The following is an 8,248-nucleotide window of genomic DNA, read 5'->3' as shown; positions in this document are numbered from 1 at the left end:
TAATTAATTTTGTTAAAATATTTTATTTAAGCCAATATATACAAAATATCATTTCAACATGCAATTAATGTAAACCAATATATATTTTTTAAAGATTGTGTTTTATTTTTCCACATTTAGACACATTTTTTTTTATTAAAAAAATTTTTTTTTAACGTTTATTTATTTTTGAGACAGAGAGAGAGCATGAATGGGGGAGGGTCAGAGAGAGAAGGAGACACAGAATCTGAAACAGGCTCCAGGCTCTGAGCTGTCAGCACAGAGCCTGACGCGGGGCTCAAACTCACAGACCACGAGATCATGACCTGAGCCGAAGTCGGACGCTTAACCGACTGAGCCACCCAGGCACCCCTGACACATTTTTTTTGAACATTTATTTATTTTTGAGGGAGAGAGTGCCGGCAGGGAAGGGGCAGAGAGAGAGGGGGACACAGGATCTGAAGCAGCATCTGCACTGATAGCAGTGAGCCCGATGCAGGGCTCAAACTCACAAATTGTGAGATCATGACCTGAGCCGAAGTCAGATCCTCAACAAACTGAGCCACCCAGGCACCCCAATGTAAACCAACATTAATGGAATAGCTTGTATTCATCTGTGTATCTCAGTTCAGATGAGCCACATTTTTTTTTTTTTTTTAAATAGGCTCCATACTCAACATGGGACTTGAATTCACAACCCTGAGATCAAGAGTCTCATGCTCTCCCAGTTGAGCCAGCCAGGCGCCCCACACAGGCCGTGTTTCAAGTGCTCAATTGCCACATGTGCTGCTGACTACTGTGTTGAACAACCCAAGCTTCAACTTCTGCCTGTCTGTAAAACGTGTGTAAAATCAGTACCTGTCTGAGGAGTGGGAGTGAGGGCAGGCAAACTAGGGGAAGAGAGTCAAAAGCTACAAACTTCAGTGGTGCTTGGCTGGCTCGGTTGATGGAGAATGTGACTCTTGATCTTGGGGTTGTAAGTCTGAGCTCCCGACTGGGTGTAGAGATTACTTAAAAGTAAAAACCTACAAACTTCTGGTTAAAAAATAAATAAGTCAGGGGCGCCTGGGTGGCTCAGTCAGTTAAGCCTCAGTCTCTTGATTTCAGATCAGGTCATGATCTCACGGTTTTGTGAATTCAGGCCCTGCATCAGGTTCTGCCCATGAGCCTGCTTGGCATTTTCTCTCTCCCTCTCTCTCTCTTCCCCTCCCCTGTTCAAGCTCTCTCTGTCTCTCTCAAAATAAGCAAATGAACTAAAAAATGTAATGCACAGCAAGGCATCTAGAGTTAACAATACTGTATTAATATATTAGAAAATTGCTAAGAAAATAAATCTTAAAAAGTTTTCATCTATTAACTAGGCATTGTGGTGATCATTTTGCAATATATATAAATATTGAATTATTATGTTGTATGCCTGAGACTAATACAATGTTATTTGTCGGTTTTACCTCAATAAAAAAAAAAAAGAAAGATAGCATAAAAGAAAAAAGAAAACAACAGCACGTGTCCCATGAGATTAAATGAGTTAATGGATAGAAAGTGCTTACCACAAACTCAGAATTAAACAAGACAAAACAAAACAAAAAACAGAGAACAAAAAACAAAACAAAAAAACCACCTTTACACCTTCTTCAAAAAGGGCCTGGTATTCTTTAGGGGAAGGCCTGAAGCTTGTTGACAAATAAAGGAGGGGAGATCTCAGGAAAGCAGGCTGAGCATGGCTGTAACCATGTTAGCAAAGGTTACAAGGTTGCTTGAAAGAGGCACTGATAGCATAAATGTAAAAGGGATTACAAGATTTGCCTAGTAAAACATTAATGATCTACCATTTTGTTGAGGCTTCAACTCTCTTTCTCTAATTACTGATATATATGCCTATCTTATTTTGGAGGAGTTCATTCCTACAAGATAAAATGCCCAATAAGCAATTTCTCTTAAACTATTATCTTTTAAAAAATTTTTTATTTTACTGTGGTAAGTCCACTTAACATAACAGCTACTCTCTTACAAATAATACATTATTGTTGACTATTTAAATTATTATCTTAATCTATTCACAACACAATAAGAAAAGTTTTTTGTTTTTTTTTTTTTTTAGTAAGTTCCACACACAGCGTGGAGTCCAAAGTGGGGCTTGAACTCATGACCCTGAGATCAAGACCTGAGCTGAGATCAAGAGTTGGATACTTAACTGGAACTATCCAGGCCCCCCAAGAAGAGTGTTTTTACCTCCATTTTTCAGGTTAGGGATTTTATAGATCACATGAAGGTAAAATAGCTGTTATTCAAAGATCACCCAAGGGTGAACAAGGATTTGGACCTGGGTTATCTGTTTCCAAAGCTCATGCTCTTTTCATTTCACCATATACTGAGGAATTTCATAGATTCTGCCAGATGTTTAAATCAAATCAATTTTGTAATTTGTCTTTTCACAATACCATATCTTTTATTTATTTACTTATGAATTAATTAATTATTTTTTAAAGTACGCTCCAGCCCAATGTGGGGCTTGAACTCATGACCCTGAGATCAAGAGTCACCTGCTCCACTGACTGGAGGCCAGCCAGGGGCCTCCACAATACCATATCTTATTACTATTTTCTAAACAGGTATATGTTCAAATATTAATTTCTGTTTTGGTAGATTTTAGTTTTTAAAATGGTACTAAATTTGGTACATTAATACCACTGCTATACAGAACCCAAAGAATCTTGAAGTAAGCAAAATATTCTGAGTATGCAAAAATAATTGTCCTAAAGTGCATTGCTCTAGACTTCATGACTATTCTCTTTTTTTTAAGTTTATTTATTTCTTTTGAGAGAGACAGAGACAGCGTGCAAGGGGCGGGGGAGGGGAGGGAGAGAGAGAGGGACAGAGACCTGAAGCAGGGTCTGTGCTGGCAGGGAGCGTGACACAGTGCTGGAACTCAGGAACCACCAGATCATGACCTGAGCTGAAGTCAGAGCTTAACCGATTGAGTCACCCAGCCACCCTCATGACTATTCTTACAAAGAGTCTTCAGGACCTCATTCTGTATCCATTTGTTTGTATTTTGCATATAGTTACAGCAACTTTTATGATGTGTCTTCTAAACTTAGATCAGATTGGTGTTAGAGGAAGAACATCTGTCTCGAGTGGCATATTGACAACAGTAGTAAGCAAAAAATCATTTCATATCAGCAAGGAAGGAAAATGAAAATATAGAAAAAACTTAAATACTTCAAAGAAAAGTAATAAGGAGTCATTTAGTAAGGTCAAACAGTAGTAGTATTTCTTCAGAAAGCAGGGAGTTTCCACACCCGAAAAACAAATAACCCAGTGAAGAAATGGGCAGAAAACATGAATAGACACTTCTCTAAAGAAGACATCCAGATGGCCAACAGGCACATGAAAAGATGCTCAACGTCGCTCCTCATCAGGGAAATACAAATCAAAACCACACTCAGATATCACCTCACGCCAGTCAGAGTGGCCAAAATGAACAAATCAGGAGACTATAGATGCTGGTGAGGATGTGGAGAAACGGGAACCCTCTTGCACTGTTGTGGGAATGCAAACTGGTGCAGCCATTCTGGAAAACAAACAGTGTGGAGGTTCCTCAAAAAATTAAAAATAGGTCTACTCTATGACCCAGCAATAGCACTGCTAGGAATTTACTCAAGGGATACAGGAGTACTGATGCATAGGGGCACTTGTACCCCAATGTTTATAGCAGCACTCTCAACAATAGCCAAATTATGGAAAGAGCCTAAATGTCCATCAACTGACGAATGGATAAAGAAATTGTGGTTTATATACACAATGGAGTACTACGTGGCAATGAGAAAGAACGAAATATGGCCCTTTGTAGCAACGTGGATGGAACTGGAGAGTGTGATGCTAAGTGAAATAAGCCATACAGAGAAAGACAGATACAATATGGTTTCACTCTTATGTGGATCCTGAGAAACTTAACAGAAACCCATGGGGGAGGGGAAGGAAAAAAAAAAAAAAAAGAGGTTAGAGTGGGAGAGAGCCAAAGCATAAGAGACTCTTAAAAAACTGAGAACAAACTGAGGGTTGATGCGGGGTGGGAGGGAGGGGAGGGTGGGTGATGGGTATTGAGGAGGGCACCTTTTGGGATGAGCACTGGGTGTTGTATGGATACCAATTTGACAATAAATTTCATATATTGAAGAGAAAAAAAAGAAAGCAGGGAGTTTACAGCACATCCTAGAAATTTTTCTACATAAAATGATTAATACAAAAATATTTTTGGTGCTTATAAAGAACACTGTCAGCTATCCTTTAAAATCTCCAACCCTCTGTCTGTCTGTCCATTCATCCTTATGGATGAATCCACTATGCAGGGAATTTACATTCAAGGAGGGAGAAGAGACACATAAATCATCAAAGCACAGTGACAATACAGTAGAATTCCTGGCACATAGTAGGCACGCAAATAATTGCTGAATGAATGAATGCATAGCATAAGTAAAATGAGAGCATAAAACAGGAATTTATGTGGGGGTGGGAGGTAACAGAACCCAGAAGAGGGACCTTGAGCATTGGTTTATAGAAGTAAGAATGAGTGTTTGACTCATAGGCAGCAGGGTGTTTGAAGGCAAGATGGTAGAAAATAGCAAGATATATTCAGGGCACGTGTGGAAATGGTAGCTGATGATGCAAGAGCCATGGGCAGGGACCAGACTGTGAAGAGCTTTGCTCATTAAACTCAAGGATTTGGATTTTATCCTGAATCCTGTGCAGTGCCTTTGAAGGAGTGGAAACGGAAGTGCCACCTGATTACATTTTGTTTCAGAAAGATCATTGTAGGATAGGTCATGGGATCAGAGTCAGACAGAGCAGTCAAGGAGTCCCTGCCGTAAAATGGGAAAAGGTGTCAGGAGCTTGAAATTGTGGCCACTGTGAAGAAAGAAAAAGGGACTGTTACCAAAGACGTCGGTATGAAGGGAATTTAATAACTGATGTGGGGAAGATTGGTGGAAGAGAAGAAGGAGATTAGGATGATCCCGGAATTTCTGGTTTGTGCTGTGAGAATGAGAAGAAGCAGCTGAGGTTGGTTTTGGTCATGCCATGTGGGGTGCTTACTGGTCCTGAATAGTTGACTTCTAAAGGATGTTTTATCCTTGTCGTGGTCTTTCAGTATTATCATTCTCCATATCCCCTTTTGCACTTAAGAAAGAAAGATGCATAGAATTGAAGAAACTATTTCAAGGACACCAACTGAAACTTTGCTTACGTGCCCAATTGACAAAAAAAAAAAAAAAATAGAGATACTTATCTTAAAAGCTAAGTAACATATAAAGCACTTTTAGCAGAACAGGAAAATGGTTGTTTAGTGTGGGGATTCAGACATTATTTTATCACCGAAGTAAATTAGTCTTTATTTCTTTCCTGTTCTCTCTGATCTGTTTTTACAAAGTCACATCTATGCGCCATCTGCAAAGCAATGAAATTTGTTATTCAAAATTCCCTAGTTGTCTATGAATATTCTGCTCCAATTTACAGATCCTTAGAATGCACTTTAATTGATAAAAAACATACAGGGTCAAATGCACATTTTCTCATTTATAAAAGTATATCTAACTTGATTTCTTCTGCTTTTATTCCCTTTATTACTTCACCAAGAACTAATATCTGTTAGGAAAGAAATTCTATCATATGGCAGAATTCTTATTTATTTTATAAAGTTGTTTTCTATTCTACATTCTTCTTTTAGAAAAGTGCTTTTTGACAGAGTCCTATTTCGCATTTTTTCTTACTTTATTTTTTTAATGTTTATTTTTTATTTTTGAGAGAGAGAGGGAGAGCATGAGCAAGGGAAGGGCAGAGAGAGAAGGAGAGAAAGAATCCCAAGCAGGCTCTGCACCGTCAGTGCAGAGCCCGCCCCAGAGTTCGAACACAGGAACTGTGAGATCACGACCTGAGCTGAAACCAAGGGTTGGATGCTTAACCAACTGAGCCACCCAGGAACCCGCTCTTTCACATTTTCTGAAACACCTTATACAGCTGTTTCACCAACTGTGAGGTGAATGTGTCCTAAATTTGTAGTTTTCCTCAGTCTTCCTTGTACTTCAGTTTCCTAATTGCTCTGAATGGTCACTATTATCTATTTGGAAGGTGGATAATACTATCTTAATACACTAAGGTACTTCCTACTTCCTGTCTTTCAGTGGGATTTGTTTCAAACACTAGAGCAAGTCTATAAAAGAGTACTTCACCTGTCTGACCTACACAGCTGATTTTCACATTGGCTCTTCATGTACCAGGCATATTGCCCTGGATGAACTGGAAAATATCCCAGTGAAGAAGGTCAGAAGCCTTCTGGAGATTTTTTTCAGTCAAGATTACCTTTTCTGTCCTTTAAGGTCAAAGTAAATCATGTTGTCCAAATGATAAAACATGCAATAATAATGGTATTTTCTAATTGTAAACATTTTCTATTGGAAAGACTATCCTGTACCTCATCCAGGACAGTACTCCTAAAGGTACCATCACACTCCTGAAACCAAGCCTGGGCCTATATTAATTTCATAACACAACCTTTGACTTTTAGAGTCACTTATATTTGATTTCTTAAAAATGTGCTGTGATAGAAGATGCTGTGGTGTCTGATAATACCATGTTGTTTATGGTATTAAGACTTCTACTACACCACAATCAAAAGAAATGAACCACTGATTCATCCAACAACTTGGCTGAGTCTCCAGGGAATTCCTCCCAGCGAAAATGTCAGTCTCAACTCTTTGGTCTTGGCTGCAGAAAGGAGATGACAAAGGGGACATCATCATTTGGAAAGTGTTGCAGGGGTGCCTGGATGGGTCAGCTGGTTAGCATCCAACTCTTGGTTCAGATCATGATCTCATGGTTTGTGAGTTTGAGCCCCGAGCCTGTGCTGATGGTGTGGAGGCTGTTTGGGAATTTTTCTCTTCCCCTCTCTCTGCCTTTCCCTGGCTCACGTGCTCTGTCTTTCCCTCTCTCAAAATAAATAAATAAACTTAAAAAAAAAAAACTAAGTAGATTTGTATATACTGATATGGAAACATGCTATATTGTACAGAGATTAAAAGCACCTTGTGGGGGGAAAAAAAGGAAAAAAGCAACCTGTAAAGTAGAATGTATAACATAATTCCTAAAATATACTTATTTTGCCTTTTCAGACATGTGTGCTAAGAGTTCTGGAAGGACAAATAAGAAATAATTTATAGTAGTTGACTACTAGGGCATGGGACTAAAGTAACGGGAAGTAAAGGACTCATATTTTTCACTTTATATACTTTGTATGTTGTCTGTTGTTTACTATGAGAATGCATTACCCTTATAATTAATATTTTATAAAAGATTCAAGCTTAATAACTATTTAGAATCTTAATAAAATTTTGTAAAATACTGAGATACACTTATAAATATGAGTGTCAAAAGCATCTGGAATAACTTCAAGTGATAAGGTATATTGTTATTTAATATGTAAATGTAATGTCATATATTGTAACATGTAATGCATGTACAGGTATAAGCTGCCAACTGAAGACCAATGTGTTCTTCAAAACTTGTCTTTCTATACTCATTATTTTGAAGAAGTCAAAAATGACTGGAAAATGAGAAAAATATTCCTTTCTTTTTGGAGCTCCTACATAAAAACTAATGTCCATTTCTAGGGATTTTTTTTATTTCTGGTGACTTTTTAGAAATATCAACAATCATTTATTTCATGCCTATTATTTGTAGGACATGTACTGGGTTCTGGAAATAAAGGCAATTATATGACATAGTCCCTGACTTTAAGCTGTTAATGACATAGCAATTGGGAAATAAACTGCATACATAAAATACAGAAAACTATACACTAAGTGTTAGCCTGTATTATATATACATAAGAGTGATAGGATTGCTACAGACAAAAAGTGCTAATAAATAATCAAAAGTTATGGCCATTAGAGAAGTCTAGGGAAATCCAATAATACTCTAACTAGAAGGCAGAAATAAATGTGGGCATTAACTTATGACTTTTTTGTTTGTTTGTTTTCAAGTAGGTTCCATGCCTAAATCGGGGCTTGAACTCATGACTCTAAAATCAGGAGTCATGTGTTCTACTAGCCAGGTGCCCCTGTGGGGATTAATTTACACATTAGATTGGTTCAGCTGAAAAAAGTTTTATGTAGACAAAAGATAGGAAATAAAATTTGAAAGAAACAAAGGAGTCCTAATGGAAATCTTCAGTGTCAGCTTCCTAACATTCAGCTTATATTTCATAGGAAACAGA

Source organism: Panthera leo, chromosome B1 (genome assembly GCF_018350215.1).
Source record: "Panthera leo isolate Ple1 chromosome B1, P.leo_Ple1_pat1.1, whole genome shotgun sequence".
Taxonomy (NCBI): domain Eukaryota; kingdom Metazoa; phylum Chordata; class Mammalia; order Carnivora; family Felidae; genus Panthera; species Panthera leo.
Note: the sequence above shows the minus strand (reverse complement) of the source record.